Source organism: Arvicanthis niloticus, chromosome 2 (genome assembly GCF_011762505.2).
Source record: "Arvicanthis niloticus isolate mArvNil1 chromosome 2, mArvNil1.pat.X, whole genome shotgun sequence".
In the NCBI taxonomy this organism is placed as follows: domain Eukaryota; kingdom Metazoa; phylum Chordata; class Mammalia; order Rodentia; family Muridae; genus Arvicanthis; species Arvicanthis niloticus.
Genome location: NC_047659.1, coordinates 59,776,726 through 59,791,031, shown reverse-complemented (window position 1 = coordinate 59,791,031; position 14,306 = coordinate 59,776,726). Strand labels below are relative to the sequence as shown.

At 43.8% G+C, this 14,306-nt stretch overlaps 1 long non-coding RNA gene across 1 annotated transcript; it reads left to right on the top strand.

The window, feature by feature from the left end:
- Window positions 1–503: 503 nt before the first annotated feature.
- LOC143441360 (uncharacterized) lies at window positions 504–14,050 on the top strand. The gene is made up of 3 exons (XR_013108678.1): window positions 504–671; window positions 2,576–2,755; window positions 12,889–14,050. It is a non-coding gene; the product is annotated as an uncharacterized LOC143441360 (long non-coding RNA).
- Window positions 14,051–14,306: the final 256 nt, after the last annotated feature.

Sequence of the window (14,306 nt, the reverse complement as noted above, 5' to 3'; positions counted from 1 at the left end):
AAAGAAGGGAGGAAGAGATGGAGGGAGAGAGAAAAGAAAGGAAGATATGAAGGAAAGAAGAAAGGGAAAGGAGGAAAGAAGGGAAGAAGGAACAGAGGGAAGGAGGGACAGAGAAAGAGAGAGAGAGAGCATATGTGTCCTTAGGCACTGGAGCTCTAGAGGAGAGTTGGGAAGAAGGAATGCTGAATCTTGGGGAAAAAATTCTACCTGTGTATCGAGGAAGGGCTAGACTCCTCTGGAACTCTAGAGAGCAATAAGAACAGCAATATCGGAGTCTGGCAAGGCCTAGTTTACAGCTTGGGCCTTTTCACTGAAGAAATGAGGCTGGCATTCAGATGAAAGGGTCTGTCTGGCATTGATGGCTCCTCTTCTATGGAATGTTACTCCCCTCTCTCTCAGAAGCCATTTTGTCCGTTGCCAGGCTGGCTGGGGTTAACAAGAGAAAGAGCTGTTTCCGGAAAACAAAGGTCTGGGTCAATAGATCTACCACAGCAGCTATTGATCAGCAGGGCGAAGGCTCTCAGAGGAGGCCCAGTGCTTCTATTAGACCTGGGAACCCAGCTGCCCTGCGGGAAGAATAATCAGTGGCTGAAAGGGTCTTCTGTAAGCGTGTCCTAGGCCACCATCCGAAGAGCACAGCGTCCTTCTCATCATGCACGGGCCTCCTCAAGGTCAGACTCAGAATCATAGAGCTGGAAAAGATCCCAAGGGTTCCCCGGCTCCGTTCTTTATCTGGAGTCTATGTTAAAAAATTCAGCCAAGAGTGGGGCTATAAAAGATTCACTCATCTCTTTCTGGAATTTAGCATTTCTTTTCAACATACACGTAGCCAACAAGACACTTATGAAATCGGGAGGGCCCAGTCCTTTCTCATTATGAGTAACAGGCTGAGCACCAGACTGGCCTCTGCCCTAGCATTTGACCAGCTGAGACAGGAAGAGAGTGAGTTTTAAGCTGACCTGGACTATATAGTAAAACCATGTTTCAAAAAACAAGTCCCCCTCCCCCGGGCTGTGGGCATAGTGACACATACTTCAGAGGCAGGCGGATATCAGTGAGTTCAAAGCCAGCCTGGTCTACATCTCAAGTTCCAAGACAGCTAGGGCTACACAGACACATCCTGTCTACAAACAAACAAAAGGATGGAGTTTGTCAGGAGTGAGAAGGATGAGAAAGGACAATGGAGGTAAAAAAAAAAAATGACCAAAATAAATTACATACATATATGAAATAGCAAAAACATCATAGGTTTTTAAAAACTTAAAAATGGAAGCTTGGCAAGAACCCTTGCTGCTCTTGCAGAGAACCCAAGTTCAGTTCCTGGCGCCCAAATAACAGCTCACAACTGTGCAAAATTCCAGTCCTACAGATCCAACATCCTCTTCTTAGCTCTGTGGGCACAAGATTTGCATGTGGTACATATGCATTCTCGGAGACAAAACACTCACACATGTAAAATAAATAAATCTGAAACAACAAGATAATAGCAGGTAGCTTGCTATGGTCATCGTGCAGTTCTCAAAACATCATTATTATCTCAAAGTTACAATTTCTAGATCTTCGTTTTGTTTTGCTTGGTCTTATTATTGTGTACATGTGTGTGCTTGTATGTGCCGTGGAAGGGAGCACCTGTGCCACAGCACACGTGAGGAGGAGAGAAGACAACTCATGGAGTTACCTCTCTCTGTTTGCCTTTATGTGGATTCAGATGAAACTCAGGTCTCGGGTTTACACTTCTGAGCTGTCTCACTTGCCCTAGATTTGATTGTTGAATAAATTCATAAAATGAGCACAGGGATACACTACTATATCACAAATGTATTTCTTTAATATTTTGAGAACTTTTTCAGTACAATTAATTTGGTGGGTTTTTTTGTTGTTGTTGTTTTTTGGGGGGTTTTGTTTTTGTTTTTGTTTTTAGAGACAGGGTTTCTCTGTGTGGTCCTGGCTGTCCTGGAACTCACTCTGTAGACCAGACTGGCCTCAAACTCAGAAATCCACCTGTCTCTGCCTCCCAAGTGCTGGGATTAAAGGCGTGCGGCACCACCGCCCAGCACAATTGATTTGTTAAAGTTCTGTTAACATATACATATTATTCACAATAATGGATTTCCTTATGACGTTTTCATAAGGGATATAATGTATTTTGACCATATTTACACATCCTTTACACTTTCTGTCCCCCTCTCATACCTACTGATCACCTTCCTCTTCCTGGGTAGCCATCCTTCTTATGGTATTTTATTTTATCAGCTTGTCAGAAGAACCTATGACACACACATACACGCATACTTTAAAAAAAAAAAAAAAGGCTAAGAACTTCTACAGCTTGAGAACAAGTGGTACTGCTCCTGGGAGCACACACAGATGGTGGATAGATTACTGCGTAGAAGTGCAAATGAAAAAATAGCATAATAATAGCATTCCTCATCCTGACTTGCACTGAGCCAGTGAGCCTCCGAACAGCCTTAGGAGGAGGGAAAGTCATCGTCCCAGTTGAATGGGTCAGAAAACCATGGAGACTTGACTAAGCTTACCCAAAGCTTCATCTGTACTTGGAACTGTTCTTCTCTAGGATTCTCTGAACCTGTCTGCTGAAGTGTGCTTTGGTGCGAAACTCTGGGATTACAGGCCAAGGGTTGAAGTCCAGCAGACAGTGCAACTGACTTCACTACACACATCACAGCTGTCAACCACAACCTGAAGGCAGAAGTGTTTATTACATCCATCCTGGGGTCATGTGTAACTGCATAAGGTATGGAAAGAAAGGAAACACACAGAAAATAGCCTGGGACCTGGAAAGTGTTGGGTAACTTTGTTTTTTGTAAGGAAAGCTAAGCATAGACTCATTTAGAATGGCTGTAGGTATCGCTTCAAAGTAACCACCAGAAATAAGATTAAAGGATTAAGACCCAGGTCCAAGCAACTGGCAAAATGAATAGATGTTGAGGTGAACAGGTATGTGGTGGAATGTTGTTCCTTTGGAGAATGGTGTGGGTAGAGAGTAAGTTCAAACTGAAAGTAAATGCATGAAAATATTAGTCCTTCATAACTTCATCCCACAGAGTACAGTGTTGGGCCAGCAGAGTACAGATGGCTCAGCAGGTAAAGGTCCCTGTTGCCAAGCTCAGTTGATACAGTGCTTGCCTAGTACTCATGGGGGTGATGGGTTTGATCCAAAGAACTGGCTAGCAAACATCTGTAATCCAAGCATTTGAGAGGTGAAGGGTCAGAAGTTCAGGTCATCCTCTGTTATGTAACAAGTTTGAGACCAACCTAGGATACATGAGACTCTCTGTCTCTCTGTTTCTCTGTCTCTCTGTCTGCCTCTCTCTGTCTCTCTGTCTCTGTCTCTCTGTCTCTCTCTGTCTCTGTCTCTCTCTGTCTCTCTCTCTCTCTCTCTCTCTCTCTCTCTCTCTCTCTCTCTCTCTCACACACACACACACACACACACACACACACACACACACGGAATGGGACAGGAAGAATAACTTCACAGTGGAAAACATTAGCAAGCAACCCACGGGTCCACAGGCCATCTGGTCAAAGTAAATAAAGTCAACTGATAAATCACTATGATAGCAGGTGCCTTTGATGTGAAAGATACAAGAATGTCAACTTGCATCTGACTCCAAAGACTCATGACCCCAGTCTAATCAGGAGAAAAATCTCTGACAAACTCAAATAAAACATTCTACAATTGCACCCAGGTCATCAAAGACAAGGAAAGTCTGAGGACCTGTCAGAGTCAGGCCTAAGAAGACATGACATCTAATCTAATGTGCTATCTTAGATGGGATCCTGAAACTGTTTTTTAAAGGACATTAGGTAGGGCTGGAGAGAGGTCTCAGTAGCTAAGAGCACTGGCTGCCCTCCCAGTTCAGCTCCCAGCATCCACCTGATGTTTCACAGTCATCAGTATTTCTAGCCCTGGGGGAAATCTGATGCCTTCTTCTGACTTCCAAGGGTACATACACACATGCAGGCAGAACAGCCTTGCACATAGAATAAAAATAAATAGGTCTTTCTTTTTGAAAGAACAGTGGGCAGAAAGTAAGGAACTGTACATAAATTACTCACCTCAGTTAACAATGATGTGCTGGTGATATTTTATTTGTTGTAACAAATATACCATGATAGTATACTATATTAACACTAGGAAAATGGGGGATGCTCCACTGTCATTTCAACTTTTCTGAAAATAGAAATCTATTCTAAAATAAAAGTATCTCTCTTTTTAAAGAGAGGTTACAGCCAGTAACCTCTTTAATAAGTACACATGTAATTATTTACTTCTTTTTCTTGAGATACTAGCTCATGAAGCCTAGGCGGGCCTCGGATTTGCTATGTAGCCAAGGATGACCTTGACATCCAGATTTTTCTGCCTCCATCTTCCAAGTTTTGAAGCGGTGTGCACCACTTCATTACATTTATGTGATGCTGGGGATAGGGCTTCGTGCATGTTGGGTAAGCACTCCACCCACTGAGCTACACCGCCAACTCAGGAAGTATCTTTTCTCAGTTCTCCTGCATGTTTTCTCAGTTGTCTACAACGAATATGCTCTGTGTTTATCACCAGAAAAAAATAGTCAATAAATATTGCTTTGAAAAATTAATGAATGGAAGTTAGGACGTAGGAGACAGAGTGCTGTATAAATAAAAAGTATTATTAGACCCATTCCTTGGGCTTCGATTAAGACTCACTCCACATCCAGACAGCTCCGGCCACCAGAGCTTGGCACCCACAACAGGGCGGGTCAGGGTGCCTACGAACCTTGCCAGGATTTTTTCTGCCTGTGATGGGCACTGAATAAGAAGGGAAGGGTGGGAGCAAGAACAGCTGCTGAGAGAGCCAAAGGGTTTTACAGGTAAGCCAACCCTTCTGGCTCAGACAGAACAGAAGCTAAATCAGCTCCTAAGAAAATCCCATCTCACAGCCCCCACAAGCATCAGCATGCTTGGTATCATCAGCCGAGGAGGCAGGAGGGCTGCACATGGTCCTCAGGCCTCACTATGTGAGCAAAAGGAAAGGCAAGATGAGCTGATGCTCATCCATGTGCTCACCCCTTTCAGACCTCACATAGTCCAAACTAACTCTCTTCTCACACCTTGTTTATTCATCTGTTTTTAATATTATTTGACCACTTCACACATGCATAGAAATACATTTTTGATTAAATCCACCCCCATTCTCTCAATCCCTCCTCTATTCCCCACCACCACCACTTTCCCTCCCAGCTCCATGTGCTATTTTTTACAAACCTACTGAGTCTACCCAGTGCTGCCATCAGGTACCTGGCATTAGGGTTACCTGTTGGAACATGGATAGTCTATTTGAGGCAGACTGACTCTTACTCCTGCAAAAACCATCTGTTGCCAATAGCAACTCAGCTAGCCCTGCCCCATCTGTGCTGGGATTTTGGGCTAGCTTGATCTTGTGCAAGTCTTGTGCATGTGATCATACACCTTTCTTTTTTCTTTATTTTTATATGTATGTTTTGACTACATGTATTTATGTATGTCACATGTGTGTACTGGTCATTGAGGCTTGAAGGGTTCATTGGATCCCCTGGGACTGAATCACAGACAGTCTTAAGTCATTATGTGGGTTCTGAGGATTGAATCCAGTCCTCTGGAAGAGCAGCCAGTGCTCTTAACCACTGAGCTACCTCTCCAGCTCCCTTTGTTTCTTTTCTTTCCTTCTTCCTTCCTTCATTTCCTTCCTTCCTTTCTTTCTTTCTTCCTTTCTTTCTTTCTTTCTTTCTTTCTTTCTTTCTTTCTTTCTTTCTTTCTAGATTTACTCTCTTGGATTAGGTATGGTGGTGCACACCTTTGATCTCAGCACTCCAGAAGCAGAGGTAGGAGAATCTCTGTGAGTTCAAAGCCAGCTTTGTCCATATAGTAAGTTCCAGGACAGCCAGAGCTACATAGTGACATCTTACCTTGAAAAAAACATAACAGTACAATACAAAATGAAACAAACCAACAAAAGGTTTACTTTATTGGACTGGAGAGATGCCTCAGCATTGAAGAGTCCTTGCTACTCTTGGAAAGGACTCAGGTTCCATTCTGAACACCCACATGGCAGCTTACAATCATCTGTAATTCCAGTTGCAGAGGATCCAGCACCTTCTTTTAGGTTCCACAAGTGCCAGGCATGCACACGGTACACATACAGTCATGCCGGCAAAATGGTCATACACATTAAATAAAAAATAAATACATTTTTAACAAAAAAATGATTTTATCTGTTTATATACCCATGCAGGAGCAAAAACTGGAAGACAGTGCCAGGTAGCTCACTTTCTTAAGTGGATGTTATGCATAGCTATACACTGCAACATGGTTTTGAACAATTGTCCTCAGGACTGAGCAGCAAACACTCTTAACCACTGAGCCATCTCTTCAGTGCCCAGACTGGCCTCAAACTCTCAGTCAACTATGTCTAGCCTTGAACATCTGATCCTTCAGCTTCTGCCTCCCGAATGCTGAGTGCGCAGGCTTGCCCTACCACACCTGGCATAGACCTATTTCAATGCTGAACTCCAAGAGGATTCCCAAGGCTGTGAACTTTGATCTGTTCATTACTCCTTCTGAACTCTTCAGAGGAGGGACATACTTTTCTAAACAAACTCTAAAAACAAGGTGTGAGCACAGTTGATAGCTGAACCACGTCTCACAGGCAGGATGCTAGGGAAAGGAAATTGCCACACACAATGTGTGGCAATCCTTCAGGCTTCCATGACACCCTGCCACTACCACCACAAATGTCCCCAAGGCCAGCTTGTTCAGAGAGCAATTCCTAGATCTTAGAAGTGTGAGAGAGCAGCAGAGACACCTGTCAGTTCTGGAAGCATCTTCCACTATCCTGCAGCCCGGTTCCCACATGCACGGTCTTCTCTCCAGCAAGGATGGGCCTCCGAAGCAGAGGACAGGGAGGAGAAGTTTGAAGCATTTCTAATTGTAATGGGATTAGGACCAGTTCCCTCTCTGAGTTATCATCAGGAGTCTCAAGGAAGAATGGCCTCTAAATGGTAAAAAGGAGGCTGATTGTTTTTTTAAGAAAACAAAAAACAAAAATACATGCTGAGCTGCTGCCTTCAAAATGGTCCAGTGACTTCTGGAACTCATTCAATTCTCTAAAAATTGTCTTCAGAGCCACCCTTGACTCTGATTGGTCAGCCTGCTTGATGACCCAAAGTCTCTCCCAATATGAGTATATATGACCCTGAGGCCACTCCTTAGAGCTCCAGGCACTGTTTGAGAAAGGGCTGCATGAAAACAGCAACATTATTTTCTTGGTAGCATTGCAGATACCTGTCTTTATGCCACAGCCCTGTGTGTGTACTGATCTCCTCTCCCTGACTCCTAACAAAGGCCCTAAATTATTCCCCAGCTAGAGAAAGAAAGTTTGAGACTCTGCTCCAGGGGCTCCTGCCTTGCCTTCCCCCCAGCACCCACTCTGGCGCTGGGATCGACCCAGGCTCCATTTGTTCCCCTAATGAGTCTTAAGTGTTTGGCTTGGGTGCCTGCCAGTCCTGCTCATACAGAGAGGAGGGGGTGGAAGAAAATGGGACAGAGCTTGTGCCGGCTCAGCCATGCTAGGGAGGACTGGCACAGAGGCTCCCTGACACACACCAACCCAGGAGTGCAGCCAGGCAACCTCTTTGAGGCCCAGCACTCTCCTTTCTCCTCTACTTCAGAGACTTCCCCAAATGCACATTCCTTAGGCATACTTCTTATGTTGGAATCCTAGGGGTGAGCCCAGGAAAGCACATTGTTCTTTTTCCACTGTGTGTGTGTGTGTGTGTGTGTGTGTGTGTGTGTGTGTGTGTGTGTGTATGTGTATGGTATGGATGCATATGCACATGTGTATAGCCAGCTTGCTCATGGATTCTGTCTCCACCTTCCTAGACTACAACTTCAGGTGAAATGCCAAACTCACCAGACATTTAAGTAGGTTCTGAGGATCCTCAAACTTGCTTGGCAAGCATTTTAACCACTTCCCAGTTCTGGAATGCTCAATCAGAACCCCAGAAGACAGTATTATACAGTGAAGATTTAAAAATCATTCTTTAAAGACTGGGAGGATAGTTCAGAGAATAAAGTACTTGCCCCCAAAAGGGCAGAAGTTTGGACCTCCAAAACACAGGTAAATACCTGGTGGTCATGTTTGTAATTACAGCCTTGGAAAGCAGAGACAGGATCCCCTGGACAGGTTTACAAGCCACCAAGACTAGCTTGTAAGCTTAGGAATGGATTGAGATACCTTGCCTCAAAGAATATGGTAGAAGGACAATAAAGAAGATTTTTTACATCAGTCCCAGCCCTCTCTATGAGCATATGCACATGTTGTACCAACACATATGCACACGCACCCTCCTCACACATCCCAACATGCATACACACACCAAAACACACATACAAGATGGGGGAGGAAAAAGAGTGGTGCTTTAGAAAAATGTGGATTTTATGCAGTCCACAAAGAAAAACTGAATCATAACTTTTGCAAAAAAAAAAAAAAAAAAAATGGAATGTAACTGGAAACCTTGCATTATATGAAATAAGCCAGATTCAGAAAGACAAATACCACATCTTCTCTTACATATGCAGAACCTAAATTTAAAATGATATGCGTATATATGCTAGAGGGATGGTTCATTATTTCAGCACACAAGCATGAGAACCTGAGTTCTGATTCCAATAACATGTATCTGTAATCCTAGTGCTGGGAAACACAGACAGGAGGATCCCTGGAATAATTGGCCTGCTAGCCTCCCTGAATCAGTGAGCTCCAAGTTTGGTTAGAAATCTGGTCTCAAAACATAACGAAGGGGCTAGAGAGATAACTCAGCAATTTACACTTTTTCCTCTTGCACAGGACATGGTTTTGATTCCCAGCACCCACATAGTGGCTCCTAACATTCTGTAATGATAGTTCCAGGGATCCAACATCCTCTTCTGACCTCCTCCAGCACCAGGTGCACATACATGGTGCACAGATACACATGCAGGCAAAATTTCATACATATAAAGTTAACAAGTCTCTTTTGTAAGACGGAGAGCAATCGATAGAGTCAGTGATGTTAATCTCTGGCTTCCATATGCATATACACTTGTGCATCTACACACACACACACACACACACACGAGCATATACAGTCAACATTATCTATGTGCAGCCGGTCATGAAATTAGAATTAAGATGAAAAAAGAGATGGACAGTAAAGTAATGGACGACATAACAGAAAAGCCAGAGTGAAGCAACTAGAGGAACATGGGAAACAGCTGCAGCAAAGAAAAAGGATGGGAGGCAGGGAAGGGGAACCCAGAAAAACAAAGCACAGTGATACATATCTATAAAGATGCCATGAAGGCAGTGGTGGCACACACCTTTAATCCAAGCACTTGGGAGGCAGAGGCAGGTGGATCTCTGAGTTCGAGACAGCCTGGTCTACAGAGTGAGTTCCAGGACAGCCAGGGCTACACAGAGAAACCCTGTCTCCAAAAAAAAAAAAAAAAACAAAACAAAAAAAACAAAAAACAAACAAACAAACAAAACAAAACAAAAACAAAACCTTACTTTTGGGGCTGGAGAGATGGCTCAGCAGTTAAGAGCAATGGCGTTCTTCCAGAGGTCCTGAGTTCAATTCCCAGCACCCACATAGTGGCTCACAACCATCTATAAGGGGACCTAATGCCCTCCTCTGGCCTGCAGCAGAGCACTCACACATTAAATAAAAAATTTTAAAAAAAATGAAAAAAAAAAAAAACAAAACAAAAAAAACAAAAAACAAACAAACAAAACAAAACAAAAACAAAACCTTACTTTTGGGGCTGGAGAGATGGCTCAGCAGTTAAGAGCAATGGCGTTCTTCCAGAGGTCCTGAGTTCAATTCCCAGCACCCACATAGTGGCTCACAACCATCTATAAGGGGACCTAATGCCCTCCTCTGGCCTGCAGCAGAGCACTCACACATTAAATAAAAAATTTTAAAAAAAATGAAAAAAAAAAAAAACAAAACAAAAAAAACAAAAAACAAACAAACAAAACAAAACAAAAACAAAACCTTACTTTTGGGGCTGGAGAGATGGCTCAGCAGTTAAGAGCAATGGCGTTCTTCCAGAGGTCCTGAGTTCAATTCCCAGCACCCACATAGTGGCTCACAACCATCTATAAGGGGACCTAATGCCCTCCTCTGGCCTGCAGCAGAGCACTCACACATTAAATAAAAAATTTTAAAAAAAATGAAAAAAAAAAAAGATGCCATGAACAAATTCATCACTAATTTTTTTTTTAAATAAAGAAATCCATTGCTTTAGGAAGTTGAAAGTAGGGAAATCCAGGAACATTTGAGACAGTTTATAAAGGCATATGTCTTAGTTGGCTTTCTATGGCTGTGATGAAACGTTGACGAACATGAACTCAGAACAGGAAGGGTTTATTTGGTTCACAGGTCTCAGTCCATCATCAAGGGATGCTCAAGATACAAGACTCAAAGTACCACACTGGAGTAAAGCTGGCTCTAAAAAAGACTAGAGATCTAGATGACAGAGAGCTGACAGTGTAGAGTCAGAGGAGGGGCTTAGGTGAGAACAGACAAAGCCTGTCATTCCAGGAACCAATCCTATGGCAAGAAGGATAGATGCCTTTCTACCAATATCCAGCCCATGCTCTTGGCCACATAATGAAACTACATTTCCCAGCTGCCTTGCAGTTCCTAAGAGCCATGAGTTGAATCTTGCCCAATAGGGTCTAATCTAGGTCTCTAAGTTCCAAATGTTTGCATCCTCTACAATGAGATTCATATGTTAAAATTAAAATCTCCAGTGTGATTGATGCCAATAGAAGGTGGACCCTTATGAAAGGTGATTAGATCACAGGGACAGAGCCCTCCTGAAGGGCATCTGTGCTCTACCAGGAGGCCCAAATGCAGCTGTCTTGTTCCTTTCATGTGAGGCAAAGCAAAGTGAACCACAAAATAGGTCTTCCCCAGATACAAAATCTTTCAGTGCCTCTGTCTTATGCATTTTATCCTTCCAAACTGAGCTCTGTTGTGTATACGCTATCTAGCTCACAGGATTTCTTATGGCAGCTTGTGATACATGACATATGTATTTTGGTTTTCAACCCTGGTTTCTGGTTTGTAGCTTCCTCCCCTAGGGAGAAATTCTCACCTTTCCAAGCTTTTCAGTGGCTATAAAAGTATGATCTGATTTGTCTTGTCTGATTGTAGGTCCTAAAACCGACTTCACCCCAGCAGTCCTATGCTTTACCCTTCAAGGAAGGAACACCAAAGAGGACGCTCTGATAGCTTTCTGCAGCCAGTCTGTTAGCAATCATGTCTATACAGTGAAGTCTCCATAAAAAGACAAACTAGGGTTTGGAGATTCCGGACAGCAGAACTCATGGAGGTTCCCTGAGGATGACTGTTGTCGTTGGGATCTGATATACTCCCAAAAGCTCATGCACTGAAGGACTGGTCCCTATGCTGCAGTATTCATAGGCAGGACTTTTGAAGGTGACTGGACCATGAAGGCTATAGGCTCATCAATAGATTCATTCATTGATGTATCCATAGCTCAATGGGATATAGGAATTTTAGGAGGTGGGGCCTATTTGGAGGAAGTAGATCAATTAGGTTCAAACCTTTGAAGAGAATGTATTGTCCCTGGTGCATTTTCCACCACCACCTATGGCACCTCGTGTGTGTGTGTGTGTGTGTGTGTGTGTGTGTGTGTGTGTGTGTGTGTATCTCTGTCTGTATCTCTCCCCTCTTCCGTCCTCCTTCCTGACCACAAGACAGGCTTTTCTTCTCTGCTACTCACCCACACCATGATATATTTATTACCTGGCCTCAGGCACTAAAGCAACAGAACCATGGGCTAAATATGAAGAACCGAAGTAAATCTTTTCTGTTGTTTTAATCTCAGATACTTGGCATAGCAATAGAAAGCTGGCCAATACAGTGATGGATCCAGAGAGGACAAAGAAGGTTCACCTGCCTTCTCTGCATCTCACACCATACACGTCTTTACTGATGGTTTTTATAGCATCCTTCACAATAAACCAGTTAAGTGCCTCCCTGACTTCTGAGAGACAGTCAAGCAAATGAATCAAACCTGAGGAGAGTTGTAGGAGCTACATCTGACAGCTGTTGGTCAGAAGCTCAAGTGAAAAGACACAAAATTTGGCTGAAGAGCCCCTAAGCAAAGAGTTGAAGATAGAACTTGACTTTTGTTTAATTCTTATAGTAAAACATACAAGGGATTTAAGGATGAGATTTTGAGGCAGATGTTACAGTTTTAATCTGAAATGTGCCGGCCCCACCCCACCCCAAAACATATATGCAGTTTTGAGCACTCTGTCCCCAGCTTGTGGGCTTCTTTTGAAAGCTTGGAGGCTCTGGGAGCTGGCCCTGGCCCTAAGTTAGCTATCCTTGCTTCCAGGTCTATTCTACATGAGAACTCTGTCACCAAACATTCCTGACACCATGGGCCATGCCACTCTGCTTTGCCTTCTGCAGCATGACAGACTATGACCTGAAACCAGGAGCCAAATGAAGCCTTTCCCACCCTCCCTTGTTACTGCCATTGCACACAAAAACCATGGTGTGTTTAGGGGGAAACACCAAGAGTGTGGTCAGGTGATTATCCCATATGGATATTAGTATCGACCAGCCAAGTGCTACTCATCTAGACAGTGGGAAACTACCCTGTGACATTTCAGAAAGGGGCTGACTCTTCCACTGCAGGCCAGGAATGTTAGGCCCTGGGCAACAAAACCATTTTAAAGGAAGGGTTCAGGAGCACCCACAGGGTGACTGCACACTGACTGCTCTCCAGGGTTCTACTCACTTCTCAGCACTGTATTCCCTGCTTCTTCAGATTCAGCTCCAGTGAGCCCTGTTACAATGAAGGCTGCTCTCACAACAGAAAGTTCAGGTGGTCAACTTCAGTGGCATCTGTACAGTGCCATTTCAGCTGGCACGCAAGATAAACAAGTCTTCAGGACACGGTTACCTTCACCTGAATGCCAAAGAATGGCCAAAGGTGTCTCAGGACCCAGAAGGGAAACAATGAAGGTGTAGACTTAATTAGAATCAGACAGCCCACCAGGACCACGTCCAGTGGAGCCATGGGCTCCACGAGACCTCACAACAGAAGAGCCATTAGCCTATAATCAGTGTGAGCTATAGGCATATAATGCCAAGAAAGCCACAAAAATCAATCCTGGGCGCAAGACCACCAACCAAGAAGTTCTAAAAGGTGTGACCTCTACTCCAGTGAGCCAGAGAGGCCTTGAGACAAAGATTGTTTTCCAGGTTAAAGACTGCAGACATTCTGAGGATGCTTCACTCCTACCTTCTTGTTTACTTCTCCCTTTGGACTGGGAATGTCCAGCTCTTGACTGTCCTGTAAGTGTAATCAGGACGCATATAAAATGTCTGCTTTTGTAGGTTCACAGCTGGAAAGCAATGTGCTCCCGGGCACACAGCACCTTGAACTGTCATCCATAGCTGATTAAGTGATACTGAGAAAAGATCTCGGATGGCTGGAATGTGGGTCTGGAATGTCTTGTCACTGGACTGTTGCAATCTTAACCTCAAGTGGATGATATGAGGAATAATAGGCCTTTTCTGGGAAGTGACTGAGAGTAGAGACATCACCCATGAGATCAGTAGATTATAAAATCTGGAGCTGCTTGGTCACTTCCACTGTGTGCGGACACAGTGGAAATGGAACTGTCTGTACACCATGAATTAACTTCTCATCAGCCATGGAATCTGACGGCACTGTGATTTGACTTCCCAGCTGACAAATCCATCAGAAATAAATTCCTGTTTCTAACCCACTCGACATATTGAATTTTGTTACAACAGCCCAAAGTGATATAAGACTTTCTCCCTGCTCCCTCCTCTGAATGCTTGGCAGGAAGGACCCTGAACTCCAAACGACTGAAACACAAGTCACCCCACTACCAATCCTACCAATCCTCGCAGGACTGTACCATAAACAAGAAATAAAAATTTTTGTGTTAAACTACTAAGATAGGCTAGTGGTGTTTAAACTGGAATACCCTCCTGAAGAGACACTAAACTCAGAGAGTGGAAGCGGAATGACATCTAACAGACATCTGAGTAAGCTCCTGGTGGCTGGAGTATGCTGGCTAAGTCCGATGGATGGAGAAGAGCCTAGGTTATCAGGATACATCTCTGAGTGTCTAAGGAGGCATTTCCAGAAAGGGAAGATTCAGCCCAAATGTCCCTAGTACTACCCAACATCCTGAGAAGCAGGTAGAATAA